The sequence below is a fragment of the Artibeus jamaicensis genome, unplaced genomic scaffold (assembly GCF_021234435.1).
Source record: "Artibeus jamaicensis isolate MK-2021 breed Jamaican fruit bat unplaced genomic scaffold, CSHL_Jam_final contig_476, whole genome shotgun sequence".
In the NCBI taxonomy this organism is placed as follows: domain Eukaryota; kingdom Metazoa; phylum Chordata; class Mammalia; order Chiroptera; family Phyllostomidae; genus Artibeus; species Artibeus jamaicensis.
The window spans coordinates 821255-836352 of record NW_026521853.1 but is presented as its reverse complement, the minus strand read 5'-3'; the positions used below and the strand labels follow the sequence as shown (position 1 = coordinate 836352).

The 15098-nt window shown below is 39.1% G+C and overlaps 1 pseudogene; it reads right to left on the bottom strand.

Annotated features, from left to right (window-relative positions):
- Positions 1-432: 432 nt before the first annotated feature.
- LOC119039051 (mRNA (2'-O-methyladenosine-N(6)-)-methyltransferase-like) lies at positions 433-1522 on the bottom strand (annotated as a pseudogene).
- Positions 1523-15098: the final 13576 nt, after the last annotated feature.

The window sequence follows — 15098 nt, the reverse complement described above, 5'->3', positions numbered from 1 at the left end:
TGATGTTAGGAGGTTAGAGTATAGAAAGACTGCACAGAGTGAGCCTTCTTTTTGGTGTGAGCTTTGATTCCCTCACTTCTGTGTTGCTACAATCTACTCTGAGCTTCCTCCTCCTCCCTCTACCTCCTAATTTATTATTTTTTCCATTATCTTCTTTTCCTACCTTATCCTTTCTGTCACTGAATAGTTTCAGCATGTTTGCTGTCTCTTTGTTCCTTCTAAAACCAGAGACACAAACACCTACTCTTGTGCAGAATGGTGTGTTGGCCTCAAAAGAACCACTCATTGGGGAGAAGTCCAGGAGGGTCCTGTGGGAGCAAAAGTATCTGTCATGGGAGGTAGAGCAGTACTGGCAGAAATAGCAATGAAGGGTCTAGGCAAAGTATTCTGGGCCTTGAAGTCAGGAGGGCCTGACTTTAAAGACCTCCAGAGTCAGTGGAGGACCTCAAAGATATGCACCATTAATGATCCCTGCAGATCCATCTTCTTGTAGAGCTGCACACCAAGTATCATCTGGTACTATCAGAGAAGACACCAGACTCGAGAATGGAACCTCTCAAAGGCAGAGTCATCAATGCACCTGTAGTGGTAAAGAAGCCATAGCTTACTAAAGTAGTTGTGGCTCACCTCAACCATCTCTCACTTATACCAAATGCATCAGCATGCTGGGAATGGGGGGGGTCCAGACACAGCCAGCAGTCCCGGGGAGCAGTACACTAGGTGGGGCTCCTCCTCTGTAGCATGAACCCTCTCAGGGATGGCAAAGCACCTTTTTTGGATACATTTTACATACTCCAGGGGGATATGGTAGATCTTACTGCAAATGCTCTCCATGGAATCTCTCCATGGAACTGAGACATGGGAGTTTGGGCATGCTGTTTCTGCAGATGTGCCAGGTGATTCAAGTTTTTCTCCTTGGAGGTTTAGTGGTTCTTCTGAAGCCAGTGAAAAGTGTTTGCTACATTATACTTGACCATCCTTCTGCTCAGGGGATTCACTCCTGGACTCAATGAGCCACTTGGAAGCCACGGCACATTGAGAAAGCAAGCATTTGGTTTCCTACCTAAACTTAATTCTGAATAATCTGATAGGATCACAATTTTGAAAAACATGGAAGATGATCTGACTGGTTCACAGTTGTGTGCAAAAAGGGTTCAAAGCTTTGGTCCACACCTAGTGCTCCAGAATTCAATGGTTGAGATTCCCAAGAGGTCTCTGTGCCCTCTTGCTGCTGCCATAGATCCTGGAAGTGTTGCCAAAGCTTCAGGATGAGCAGGTCCACCTTAGGATGTGGGAGGCACACCTCTGAAGGACCGTGGTTCTTGATGACAATGTTGGTCTGCATATCCATATCCCTCCTGCTCCAGCACTTCTCCCAGTCCACACATGCAAGCTCCCCTGGGGTGTCATGCACCAGGAGGATGAGCTTTGGAGAACAGGGCTGACTCTGATTAGAAGTGGCTGGGGAGTGACTCAGCAAGGACAGTTCCTTCCAGGGGCTGCTGTTATTCTCACTGGCCATCTCAGCACCCACACCAGACCCTCTGGGGTCTGTAATGCTAGTACAAGTGGGTTTTCTCTCCACCTTGATGGACCCCACATCACAAGGTCCCACATAGGCAGGGGGTTGGTTGGCCTCCAGAAAAAGTCATATCATCTCCAATTTGACAGCTACAATCTCCCCAAATAGCACAACACCCTCCTATTCCATCCCCATGGGAATCACCTAGTTGCTACTAGATTGAAGGAAGACACTTCCAGTCTAGTCAATGGTGCCTCTGCTACCACCACTGATTTCACTGGCAGTGAGTACCCAGGTACAGTCCTGAAGCAGGCCCAGTCTGGAACAGAAACATAAAGGCTGGAAGTGGAAATGGGAAGATCTTAGTATTAGATAGTTAGTAGTGATAGTTACCAGTGACAGTTGGTAGCAGTGGCATCTCAGAAGACATAAATTCAATTTAAAACAAAAAACTCAGCCCTCTCTACCTGAGGAGCCAAAATTGGAAGTCCCTGGGAGTAGTGCTGTTAGGTGATGACTAACGTGAGTAACTGAACTCCTGAGAGGACAGATCAGCCACAGACACATTGGGCCTAGGTGTCATGACCTGCTCCTTAATGGAAGCTCCACAGCTGCTTTGAGACTTTCTGCTGTGCTATTGGAGAACATGGCCTTTCCATGAAGATGAGTTGCAATTTGTCTAATGTTGCCCCAGACTTGGATCTGAAAGCATTGCCACTCCCAGCATCAGAGTCAAGTTAGGAACAGGAAACTGAGCTAGGAGCAATGGAGCGGGAGTCACCTGTCCCCTGGAGTTGCTGAGCTGGGATTCTCTGTGCATGTCACAGTTGTTAATTGAAGTGTCTCAGAGGTGCTACAGCCATACCAACTGCCTGGAGGCTCCACTCTCTTGGGTCTTCTGAAGGCTGGGATGGCAGATGGGCTCACAGCCTTGGGTCTTCCTGCTGATGCCCATACTGCTGATGGTTGCTTTCAACACTGGCTGGGTTTAACTGCCCAAGACTGAAGAAGAGGACTTTAAAGAGCTGTACATGCCAACCTGGAGTCCAGCCAAGACTGAACAATGCCTTGTGCAGGCACATTTTACCACTGATGGCTCTTACCACTTCTCCATCTCCAGGAAGAGCACCAAGGTCAATTTTGCCTCTATTTTATTGATTTCCAACCCTGCCTCATTTCTCTCTCTCAAAGTTGCTTGAATTTCACATACACAGATTAAAGATCTTAATTTTTTAATTCATTACAAATGTCTGACATGTGACTGCTTCTTCTTACCTTTTTAAAAACCAGTCACCAAAAAGAAGAACAGTGAGAAAATAAGGAAACATTTTGAGGGCAGGAGCTGTTGTTGGTGGAAATTGGACCCACACATAAGAAGCTATCATCTGCAAAGGTTTATTCAGATGGAAATCTGCCCCTGGGTTACCAGTGTCTCATCTTTGCCTATCCTGCCATGGAAAAAGTCTAATCATGTCCTTGCAAGGCCAAAACAAAAGTCAGTGTCTGGAGTTTCTGTTTCATATTAAAGTTCAGTTTACAGAGCTTGCAGACAGCTGCTTAGCAGTCTCAGTCCCCATCCAAGTAGCTTAGTTTGTTTCCACCTGCTCCAGTGGCACTGGTGCATCCAGGAATGTTTTGAAGTCAGCACAGCTGCTGGCTGCTAAGGCCACAGGGCTATGTAGAAAAATGTGCAAGTGCACAGGTGAGTAAACTCAGTCTTTAAACAAACCAAACATCTAATGAACAAGCAAGCAAAATATAGCCAGAGACATTAAAACGAAGAACAAACTGACAGTAACCAGAGGGAAGGGGAATAACGGGAAAGAAAGGGAAGGAGTGTTAAGAAGTATGTGTTGGGGACCCATGAACAAAGCCAAAGGGGAGAAGGACTAGGGGGTGGGAAGGTCAGAGGAGATTGGTGGAGGGAAAATGGAGACCATTATACTTGAACAACAATAAAAAAAGATTTTATAATAAAAAATTATTACTTTGAGTAGAACTTCTAGACAACTGTTGAATGATGTCTATGACTTTTATCTATTTTATGGAATCATCTGTAGTGTGTTGATTCTTAATCTATTTTTGTCATTGAACCTTTTGTGTTTTTTTTACTTACAATTTATTTTTTCCATGTGAACATACATTCACATTTTAGATAATGTATAAATTAATGTATAGATTACTTCCAAATTATAATGCCAAAAATGAATTCAAATATGTCAATAGAAAGAAGCCATCATATTATCACCTGTTTAAAATCATAACTTGTAATGTTCTAATGCTATTACAATTTAATACTAGTATCAAAAATATTTACAATTATTTTCTTTCTTTTTTTGCTTTTTTATTGCTATTCTTTTACCAAAAATTGTGATTTATTGTTAGTGTTATGAGAGCAAAACAACAGAATATTTATTAACCATACTACACTTAGAATATTTTAAATTTAAGATGCATGAAATTTAACATGTAAAATTGGAGAAATAATAATAACCATATAAATTGTGATAAGAATCAAATGGACTAATGTACATGAGATTGCTGTGTAAATTTTAAAGTTCTGCCATTTACTATCAGATTATGTATCTCTATTTCTTAGGACTTTCCTTTCATATGTGCATTGATCAGTATTTATCACTCTTTTTATTCTTACTGTGCTTTTTAATCAATAAAAAGTTACCTTAAAGCTTCTTTTCCAGTGCTATAATTCTGTACAATATATTTATATAATTGAAAATGATAGATAAATAGAATTTGGACAGAGATTGAGAAAGAATTGTTTGTATATGCAGGGTATTTTGTGATTCTATATGAATTTTAGGATAATTTTTATGGTTATTCAGGAAATACCATTGGATTTAAAAAATATTTTATTTATTCATTTTAGAGAGAGGGAAAGGGAAGGAGAAAGAGAGGAAGAGAAACATCAATGTGTGGTTGCCTCTCATGCACTCCTTAATTGGGAACCTGGCCTGCAACCCAGGCATGTGCCCTGACTGGGAATCGAACCAGCAACCCTTTGGTTCTCAGACCAGCACTCAATCCACTGAGCCATACCAGTCAGGGCAGGAGATAACACTGGATTTCAATAAGGTTTACAGTGCATCTGTGGGTTATTTGGGGCGTTTGGACATTTTAATAAGATTTTTGAAATCCATGAGCATGGGATGCCTTTCTATTTGCCTTCTTTAATTGCTTTCATCTGTTTTATAATTTTCACTGTGCAAATCTTTCAGTCTTGGTTAATTTTTTATATCTAAGAATTTAATTTAATTTACGGATCCTATTATAAATGAGATTTTCTTAATTTACTTTTCACATAGTTATTATTCTTGTATATATACACCATGAATTTGATAATTGATTTTGTATTTGCAACTTCACTGAACTCAAAAGTTCTAACAAATTCTGGTAGACTCTTCAGGGTTTTTATATATTAGGTCTTGTCATTGTCAATCATTACATTTTTAAAAATCAGCAGGTTTCCTCTGGCATCTGGTAAGGAATGTCAGTAATCTTTTAGAATCTCAGAGTGTTTTCTGGCTAATAGCCAGAAATGAAAGAGTCCTACATTTATAAGAAACTAAATTCTCCTAACAACCAGAATGAGCTCCAGAGTAAATTCTTCCAGAGCCTCTACTTAAGAGTCAATACTGGCTGAAAACTTGTTTTCAGATAGTGAGACCTAATCAAAGAACCTGGCTGAGCACACCAAGACTTCTGACCATAGAACTATGATATAATAAATGGGCATTATTTTAAGCTGCCAAGTTTGTGGTAATTCCTTATGCAACAATAGAAAACTAATATACAGTTTGTTTTCTCAGAAGATAGGATGAACATATTTTGTTAAAATACAAATAAAACACCTTTGTTTATAATGATATTACCACATGTTTTAGACTTTTACTATTTAATACAAAAAAAGTTTTGTTCTCAGTGTCCCAACAGAGTCAAGAATGTTATAACAGGAATCCAATAAGAGCCCCCAATTTCTGCACAGAGGGTACATTAAAAAGGTAACAGAGCAACTTTTTTTTTCTGTAGCCCTCCCATTGTCAAACCTGACTACTTTTCTATACAATGCAGGCAAAAATCTTTCTGTGTTCAGCCACTGTAACCAACAAGTTGAGGTCTGTCAGTTTGACATCTAGAACTGTTGGGACCATCTGTGAATCTTATTTTAAAAGAGTTGAAAACATGGTAATATCTGGATATTGTTTGTCATTTTACTGAGGAGAAAATAAGTGATAGTTAAACCATTTGGGCTTGCTGATAAATTTTCATTTGTTTGGACATTAAGAAGCAAAATACAAGCCTCTAGTGACTAGAAACTTCAGAATTTTCCAGGGTTTACTGCATCTAGGGACAACAGTCTTATAGTTTTGTTGTATTCTCAAAATGGAAAACCATGTCTACTCCATTTTCTTTTCTTCTTTAAAAAATTTTATTTAGTTATTTTTCAAGTACAGTTTTTTGTCTATTTCTCCCATCCCAGCCCCCCTTGCTCCCCAGCTCCCTCTCATTTCCACCCCCCTTAGTTATTGTCCCTGTGTCCTTCTTATTTGTTCCTCCAAATCCCTCCCCCTTTTTCCCCTTAAATTTCCTTCCCTCTCCCCTCTGGTCACTGTCCCCCTGTTCTCTATTTCAGTGTCTTTGTTTTTATTCTGCCTGCTAGTTTGTTTTGTTGTTTAGCTTCCTGTTAAAGGTGAGATCATATGGTATTTGTCTTTCAACACATGACCTATTTCACCCATCATATGCTTTCCAGTTCCATCCATTTTGTTGCAAAGGGTAGTAGCTCCTTCTTTCTCTCTGCTGCATAGAATTCCATTGTGTATATGTACCACAATTTTTGGACCCATTCATTTACTGATGGGCACCTAGGTTACTTCCAATTCTTGACTATTGTGCTGTTATGAACATTGGGGTGCATAGGTTCTTTGAAATTGATGTTTTAGGATTCTTAGGATATAATCCCAGCAGTGGAATTGCTGGGTCAAAAGAAAGGTAAATTTTTATTTTTTTGAGAAAATTTCATACTGTTTTCCATAATGGTTGTACCAGTCTGCAATCCCACCAACAGTGAACTAAGGACCCCTTTTCCCCACAACCTCTCCAACATTTGTAGTTTGTTGCTTCATTTATGATAGCCATCCTGACTGGTGTAAAGTGGTATCTCATTGTGGTTTTAATTTGCATCTCTCTGATAGCTAACGATATTGAGCATCTCTTCATGTGTCTCTGGATCCTTTGTATGTCCTCCTTGGAGAAGTGTCTGTTCAACTCGTTTTCCCATTTTTTAATTGGGTAAGATGTCTTCTTAGAGTGGAGTCTTTGTATATTTTGGAGATTAACCCTTTGTCTGAGGTATCATTGGCAAATATGTTTTCCCATACAGTTGGTTGTCTTTTTAATATAATACTGTTTTCTTTAGCCACACAGAAGCTTTCTATTTTGATGAGATCCCATTTGTTTATTCTTTCCTTTATATTCCTTGCTCTAGGGGACATATAGGTAAAAATGTTGCTGCACGAAATACCTGAGATTTTCTTACCGATGTTCTCCTCTAGGACTTTAATGGTGTCATGGTTTATATTTAAGTCTTTTATCCACCTTGAATTTATGGTGGCGTATGGTGTAAGTTGATGCTCAAGTTTCATTTTTTTGCACGTAGTTGTCCAGTTCTCCCAACACCATTTGTTGAAGAGGCTATCTTTACTCCATTTTCTGTTACTGCCCCCTTTGTCGAATATTAATTGACTGTAGAGAGTTGGGTTGATTTCTGGGCGCTCTGTTCTGTTCCATTGGTCTATGTGCCTGCTTTTACACCAGTACCAGGCTGTTTTGATTACAGTGGCCTTGTAATAAGTTTGATATCAGGTATTGTGATCCCTCCTACTTTGTTCTTCTTTCTCAAAAGTGCAGCTGCTATTTGGGGTCATTTGTGGTTCCATATAAATTCTTGAAGTGTTTGGTCTATGTCTGTGAAATATGCCATTGGTACTTTAATAGGTATTGCATTGAATATCTATATTGCTTTGGGTAGTATGAACATTTTTTATGATGTTAATTCTTCCAATCCACTAACAAGGTATATGTTTCCATTTGTTTGTGTCTTCCCTGATTTCTTTCTTCAGGGCTGTGTAGTTTTCTGCATACAGGTCTTTTACCTCCTTGATTAGGTTTATTCCCAGATATTTTATTTTTCTTTTGGCTATATCGAATGGGATTTTTTTCTTGATTTCTGCTTCTGCTGATTCACTGTTGGTATAAAAAAATGCCTTTGATTTCTGGATATTGACTTTGTATCCTGCTGTTTTGCCAAATTCATTAATTAGTTCTTGCAGTTATTGGGTAGAGTCTATAGAATTTTTCATGTACGCTATTATGTCATCGGCAAACAGTGACAGTTTTGTTTCCTCCTTTCCTATTTGGATGCCTTTTATTTTCTTTTCTTGCCTGATTACTACGGCCAAAACTTCCAAAGCTATATTGAATAGAAGTGGTGAAAGTGGACATCCTTATCTTGTTCCTGATCTTGGTGGAAAAGCTTTTAGTTTTTTCCCATTGAGTATGATATTGGCTGTAGGTCTCTCATATATGGCCTTTATTATACTGAGGAATGCTCCCTATATTTCCACTTTGCTGAGTATTTTATCATAAATGGGTGCTGTATCATATCAAAAGCTTTTTCTTCATCTATTGATATGATCATGTGGCTTTTGTCTTTGCTTTTTTCTATGTGATGTATTACATTTACTGACTTGTGAATGTTGAACCAACCTTGCATCCCTGGGATGAATCCCACTTGGTCATGGTGTATGATTTTTTTGATATATTGTTGGATGTGATTTGCCAATATTTTGTTGAGGATTTTAGTGTCTATGTTCATCAGCGATATTGGCCTCAAGTTCTCTTTCTTTGTTGGGTCTCTCTATCTGGTTTTGGAATTAGGATGATGCTGGCTTCATAAAAAGAATTTGGGAGTTTTCCATCCTTCTGGATTTTTCGGAATAGTCTGTGAAGAATAGAGATTACCTCTTCCTTAAATGCTTTGTAGAATTCTCCTGTGAAGCCATCTGGTCCAGGGCATTTGTGTGATGGGTTTTTTTTTTTGATAATTGCTTCAATTTCTTTTGCTGTTTTTGAGGTGTTCATATTTCCTGTTTCTTTTTCAGTGAGTTTTGGAAGATTATATTTTTCTAGAAATGTGTCCATTTCCCCTAAGTTTTCAAATTTCTTGGCATACAGTTCTTCATAGTGATTTCTTACAATCTCTTCTATTTCTGTGGTATCAGTTACAATCTCTCTTCTTTCATTTCTGATTGTTTATTTGTGCCCTGTCTGTTCTTTTTTGATGAGCCTACTTAAAGGCTTGTCTATTTTGTTTATCTTTTCAAAGACCCAACTACTGCATTCATTGATCCTTAGGATTGTGCTTTCAGTCTCTGTCATTTAGTTCTGCTCTAATCTTGGTTATTGCCCTCCTTCTGCTCGTTCTGGGCTGTCTGTGTTGTTATTCCTTGAGTTCTTGCAGGGGTAGGGTTAGGTTGTTTGTTTGAAATATTTCTATCTTCTTTAGGTAGGCCTGTATTGCTATGAACTTTCCTCTCAGGATTGCCTTGGCTGTGTCCCATAAGTTTGGGGTTGTTGTGAGATCATTTTCATTTGTTTCCAGAATATTTTGATTTCTTCCCTAATTTGATTCTTGACCCATTTTTTGTTTAATAGCATACCATTCAGTCTCCATGATTTTGGGTGCTTTGGGTTTTTTCCTGTGGGGTTGGTTTCCAATTTCAGTCTCTTGTGGTCAGAGAAGATGCTTGGTATGATTTCAATTTTCTTGAATTTTTTGAGGCTCGTTTTGTGTCCTATCATTTGGTCCATCTTTGAAAATGTTCCATGTGAATTTGAAAAGAACGTGTATTTAGCTTCTTTGGGATGAAGGGCTCTCTATATATATCAGTTAAGTCCATTTCCTCTAGGGTGTTGGTTAATGCCGCCATATCTTTGTTGATATTTTGTTTGGAAGATCTGTCCATTTTTGACAGTGTGGTGTTAAAATCCCCTACTATAATTGTGTTGTTGTCAATATCTTTCTTGAAATCCTCTAAGATTTTCTCTACATATTTTGGTGCTCCTATATATGTTGCATATATATTTACGATGTTAATGTCTTCTTGGTGGAGTCTTCCCTTGAGTATTATGAAGTGACCTTCTGGGTCTCTCTTTATGGCCCTGTTTTTGAAGTCTATTTTGTCTGATATGAGAATTGCTACCCCAGCTTTTTTTGCTCGTCTCTTTGCTTGGTTAATTTGTTTCCAGCCTTTCACTTTTAGTCTGTGATGGTCTTTTGTCCTGAGGTGGGTCTCTTGTAGGCAGCATATGTGTGGGTCATGCTTTCTGTTCCATTCAGCTATTCTGTGTTTTTTGATTGGGGGCATTTATTCCATTTACGTTTAAGGTTATTATTGATAGGTAATTATTCATTGTCATTTTTGTATGTGTTTCTCTCTGTCTCTCACTTTTCCTTCCTTTCCTTAAAGCAGTCCTTTTAGTATTTCTGTAAGACTGGTTTGGTAGAGGCATATTCTTTTAGACTTCTATTGTCTTGGAAGCTCTTTATTTGGCCATCTATCTTTATTGAGAGCCTTGCAGGGTAAAGTAGCCTTGGTTGTAGGCCTTTGGTTCTCATTGCTTGGAATATTTCTTGCCATTCTCTTCTTGCTTGGAGTGTTTCCATTGAAAAGTCAGTAGCTAACCTTGTTGGGGCTCCCTTGTATATTACTTCCTTTTTGTCCCTTGCTGCCTTTAAGATTCTCTCTTTGTCTTGGAATTTTACCGTTTTAATGATGATGTGTCTTGAAGTGGGTGTCTTTGGGTTCCTCTTTATTGGGACTCTGTGTGATTCCTGAGTTTGTGTCACTTTTTCTCTCATCAAATTAGGAAAGTTTTCTCTCATTACTTTTTTGTATAGTTTTTCTATCCCTTATTCTTCTTCTTGTCCTTCTGGTATTCGTTTTATTTGGATATTATTATGTTTCATATTGTCTTGCATTTCTCTTAATCCCTCCTCATTATTTCTGAGCCTCTTTTCCTTTTCTTGCTCTTTCACAGAGTTTTTTTGTACTCTGTCCTCTAACTCACTGATCTGATCTTTTGCTTCATGGATTCTGCTTTTGATTCCTTCTACTGTGTTCTTCAAATCAAAAATTGTATTCTTCATTTCCTTTTGTCCCTTGCTGATAGTTTCTATTTTCTTTTTCATGTCGATATAGTTTGTGGTGAGGTCATTGTAGCTCCCCTGTAGTTACTGGTAGCTCATTGTGAGCTCTTTGAACTTTGTGATAACCAGTGCTTTCAATTAACTATCGGATAGTTGATTAGCCTCTATTTCATCTAATATTCTTTCTCAAGCTTCTGCTTTTTCTTTCATTTGGGGATTGTCTCTCTGTCATTCCATTGTTTGTGAGAATCTTCTTGTTAGCATTAGCTTCTAAAATGGATCTGTTCTGACTCCCTGGATTTATGTTGTGAACCTCTGTGGTAGAATACTTGTGAATTTCAGTGGTGCAGACTCCTTCATCGTAACCTGATGTTCTCCGTTTCCACTTACTCCTTTTATTGTGTATGTCTAATCAGTTGGAAGGGGAGGCAACATGGTTTATGACAGCAGAAGGGTTTTTTATGATATTTACTATCACAGCCGGTAGAGAAAAGATAGGCAATCTTTAGGCTATATATAGTGTTAAGCATATTCTTCAGCCCAACTTGCCACTTTTACAAATGGATGGACAAAAGATAAGCCTCTTGTTGGGGAGGGAAGTCTTGTTAGTTGGAACTAGGAAGCAGTGAGTTTGCAGACAGTCAGATTTTGAGGTAAGGTGAGTGTGAGGAACAGTAAATAGGTGTAGTGTGTGAGCAAATAGAGTTAATCACTATAGTGATAGAATTCAGGGACCTGTACAATGGGCTAAGATCTGGGAGATGGGTTGTGAAGTATTTACTGTTGTATAGATCAGCTATTATTTACACTAATATTAGAGCAGCGCTCATATAACAAACTCTATGTGATCTGTCTGAGTAGGGGGTATAGAGCTTTAGGTTGTGTGCTAAAAGAAAACAAGTGGTGTGGAGTATAGAGGATTAGCAAAGCATTGTGGAGGAAAGAACAGGGGGGAGCCTGTCTAATCATACACTATAACTACTCAAGACTGAGAAGCCTATACAGAAAGAGGAGGAATACAGAGATATTATTAAAATATAAAAGAAGTGAGAATAATGAAAAAAATATGCAACACCTCGGGGCTTCTCTGCTATAGGAAAGTGAAATTTGTTTCTCTGTCTCTACTGTTGAGATGCCCCTTCTTTGGTCCCATTGTGGTCCTTTCACAGTTCCTAGTTGTTTGTGTCTCTTGTGGGTAAAAGAAAACAAAGCAACCAACAAACAAACAAACAAAAAGGCAGGAGAAGGCAGGCAAAAGCGATTAGTTTAAGAGGAAAGGAAGAAGGACTAAAACAGGGGAAAAGAAAGGATAGGAACAAAGTATAGAAAGATAAAGCAGTGATAGAATTTAAAAAATATATAAGATTACTAAACAAACTCACAAAAAAGTTACCAAAAAAAGGAGGGGAAACCACAAAAAACAAACAAATAAACAACAAAAAAAAAACGCAATAACAACAACAAGAGAGAAACCCTTCCCTTGTTGGTTTCAAACTGCCCAGACTGGTTTTTCTGGTTGCAGCAGGATATGTCTGTGGGCTGGGATGCCAGCGCAAGTGTGTGCACCAGCCAGGCTACCAGATTGGGGTGTGGGTGCCCGCACACTCGCCAAGCTGCTTGTGTCCCACGGGTTCTGGTAGGGTCCTTCCCAGTCCTGTGGTGGGACTCAGAGGCTTCTGCGCCTGTGCACACTGGCCAGGTGAAACCAGCAAGGGGCTTCCCAGTCCTGTGTCAGGGAGTCAGAGGCTTCTGTGCTTGTGTGCACCCTCCAAGCTGTCTGGAATCCGAGAAACCAGCAAGGTGCCTCCCAGACCTGTGGCAGGGAGCCAGAAGCCTCGGTGCCTGCCCGCCCCCCCCCCCCCAGCCATCTGGGACCCGAGAAACCGGGAGGGCACTTCCCAGTCCTGTGGCACGGCCCCAAATGCCTTTGCTTTCCCCCTGGGTCGTTGCAAGGTCGGGTGGGTAGCAAGCCAAGCTGCCCTGACAGGAGAACACCTCAGTCCACTTTCAAAAAGAAAACAAAAATCTCCAGATGGCTTGCCTCTCAGTCCAGCCCAGTCCCCAGCCAGACCAGTGAGGCCAATGTGTCTCTCAATTCTCCCAGGCTTGCAACCACAGAGTCTGCAGTTGAACAGAGCCCTGTGGCTTTGTTACCCTCACTGATAATGCAAACAGGCAAGCAGACAGGTTTCTGCCTGGTGTTGTCCGGTTTTGCTTATACGGGGAGCGGGGGAGCTGCTGGCCCGCTCTGGTGGCCACTTGGGCCGCTGGGTGCCCAGGCTCCAGTGGCAGACACCTCTGGTGTTGGTCTCAGACCAATGGCTCTGGACCCTGACTGTAGAGGCAGCACCGGGGCCACCTGGCCTGGGGCGCCGGCCACCACCGCTGCTTTTTCTTACTCCAGTCCTAGAGATCCCAGTGACCTGCCGCTGTCTGGTGTTTCATTATCCGTCACAATCTCTGTTCTTTTACTTTCACAAATGCTGGATAACCAATGGATTAGTGCGCTGCTTCTCTATAGATCTTCCAGGATTTTCACCCAGGAGTATGGGAGGTAGAATCCGTTCCCTCCTACTTGGTCACCATCTTCCCCCAGAACTTATTTTCAATTATTAACATTCTTATGGTGAGACCATATTATTTTCACCTAATAGAAAATTGACTTATGCTAGAAATCTTTTCCTGAAACAAGTGAGAATGTTAGAAAAATTTAATGGTAATACTGTGAAATCTGCTAAAACTACATTTTATTATGGAATAAAATAATAATGTAGACCATTATAATATGGCCACAATAGTAATGTAAAGTAATGTGGAAACTGAAAAGATGCCTAAATGTTAGCCAACTGGTAGATGAAGATCTGTCAATAACTTCAAAAGCATTAAAATATTTAAAGCATATTTTTAACAGAGGTATAAAGAGGTAATTGTACATGTAGAAAAGCTGAATAGCTTTGAAATGAAAGTCTCTGAGCATGAGTCATGCCATTTGGAGAACTTTAGATGTTGGGAGACAGGTCTAGAAATGATGAACCAAAATGCTATTTTTCACAAAATATGAAGGAAGGGGAACACACTTTTCTTTTTGTCTTACAACTGAGCTTATTAATGGGGATCAGAGAAAATAATAAAAATTTGTATGAAATTTCACTGTTGAATATACATTGCCTGGATCTCATATTGAAAGAGGTAAAGACAATGAAAAGTTAGACCTAAGGAAAGAGCATGAGGAGGCATTTATAAAAGATGTTGGAAAGAAAGAATAGAGAGGTGGTAAGAAAAATCAAATTAGTAAGTGGTAGATTGGTGTTTCTAGAGATGACAGTCACACATCTAAGTGTTCTTGTAAAGATAAAAATGTATGTTTATGCATATATACACATATATAGTTTAAAAGATAATTGTATATGTGTTTTCAGAAGAAAACTTGTCTCAAATATTACCTCAAATCATCTTCCATGTCAAAATATTTTATAAATTTAAATTATATTTACTCCCTACCTTTTTATATTTTGAGAACCATGATATGAAGTAGGATACCCTAAAAACGACAACATATTTCCCTTAAGTAATATGTAATAAATCATGTGCAAATACATTAATAGAAAGTAAAAGTAATAGGAGGTGGTAGGTGGTATTTAACACTCAGCTATAATATACTGACATGAGGCTATGAAAACACCTATAATCTTTAGAAATGGGATACCCTTCATGCAATCTTCAATCTAGATCTTTAGGTTGTAATTTAGGTTTCACAGATCATGTTGGAAGAAAGCCATATAACTTTGTTCTGTGTCTAAAGCTGTTTATGTTTCTACTTTCATTTTGTATTTTAAATTGAATTATGATTGACATGCAATCCAGATATTTTTCTTTTTCTCATAGCATTATAAATCATAAAATTTCCAAAATCTATGTATCTTATGTCATGGCAAGGTGGTGGGGTAAATAAGAAAAAGGTTTTGTTAAGGTTGAAGAAAACCTTATAATCACACAGATAGCCATGCAAATCAGTGACTAGAAATTTTAATTATTGTGCCACATGGTGGGTGGCTGATTGAGTTCAGTCATAGTTGTTTAATAATCACAGAGGAGCTGATCCTGGCCTATGATGCAGTAGTAGGAGTTACAAGGTGTTGGTTATGGTCATGTAAAAAAAAAAAAAGACATCATTCTGTAAGGAAAGAAGGCATTCATGTTGGCATTTAGCCAGGGTCAAATTTGTTGCTTTTGTTGTTTTAATTTCCCCCCTTAGGAAAAGGTGAAATTGGATGGAGATGCCTGCACCTGTTAGGATATTCATTGCACATCAAGCCCTTTGCTAAAAAAATTACTTAATGTATCTTA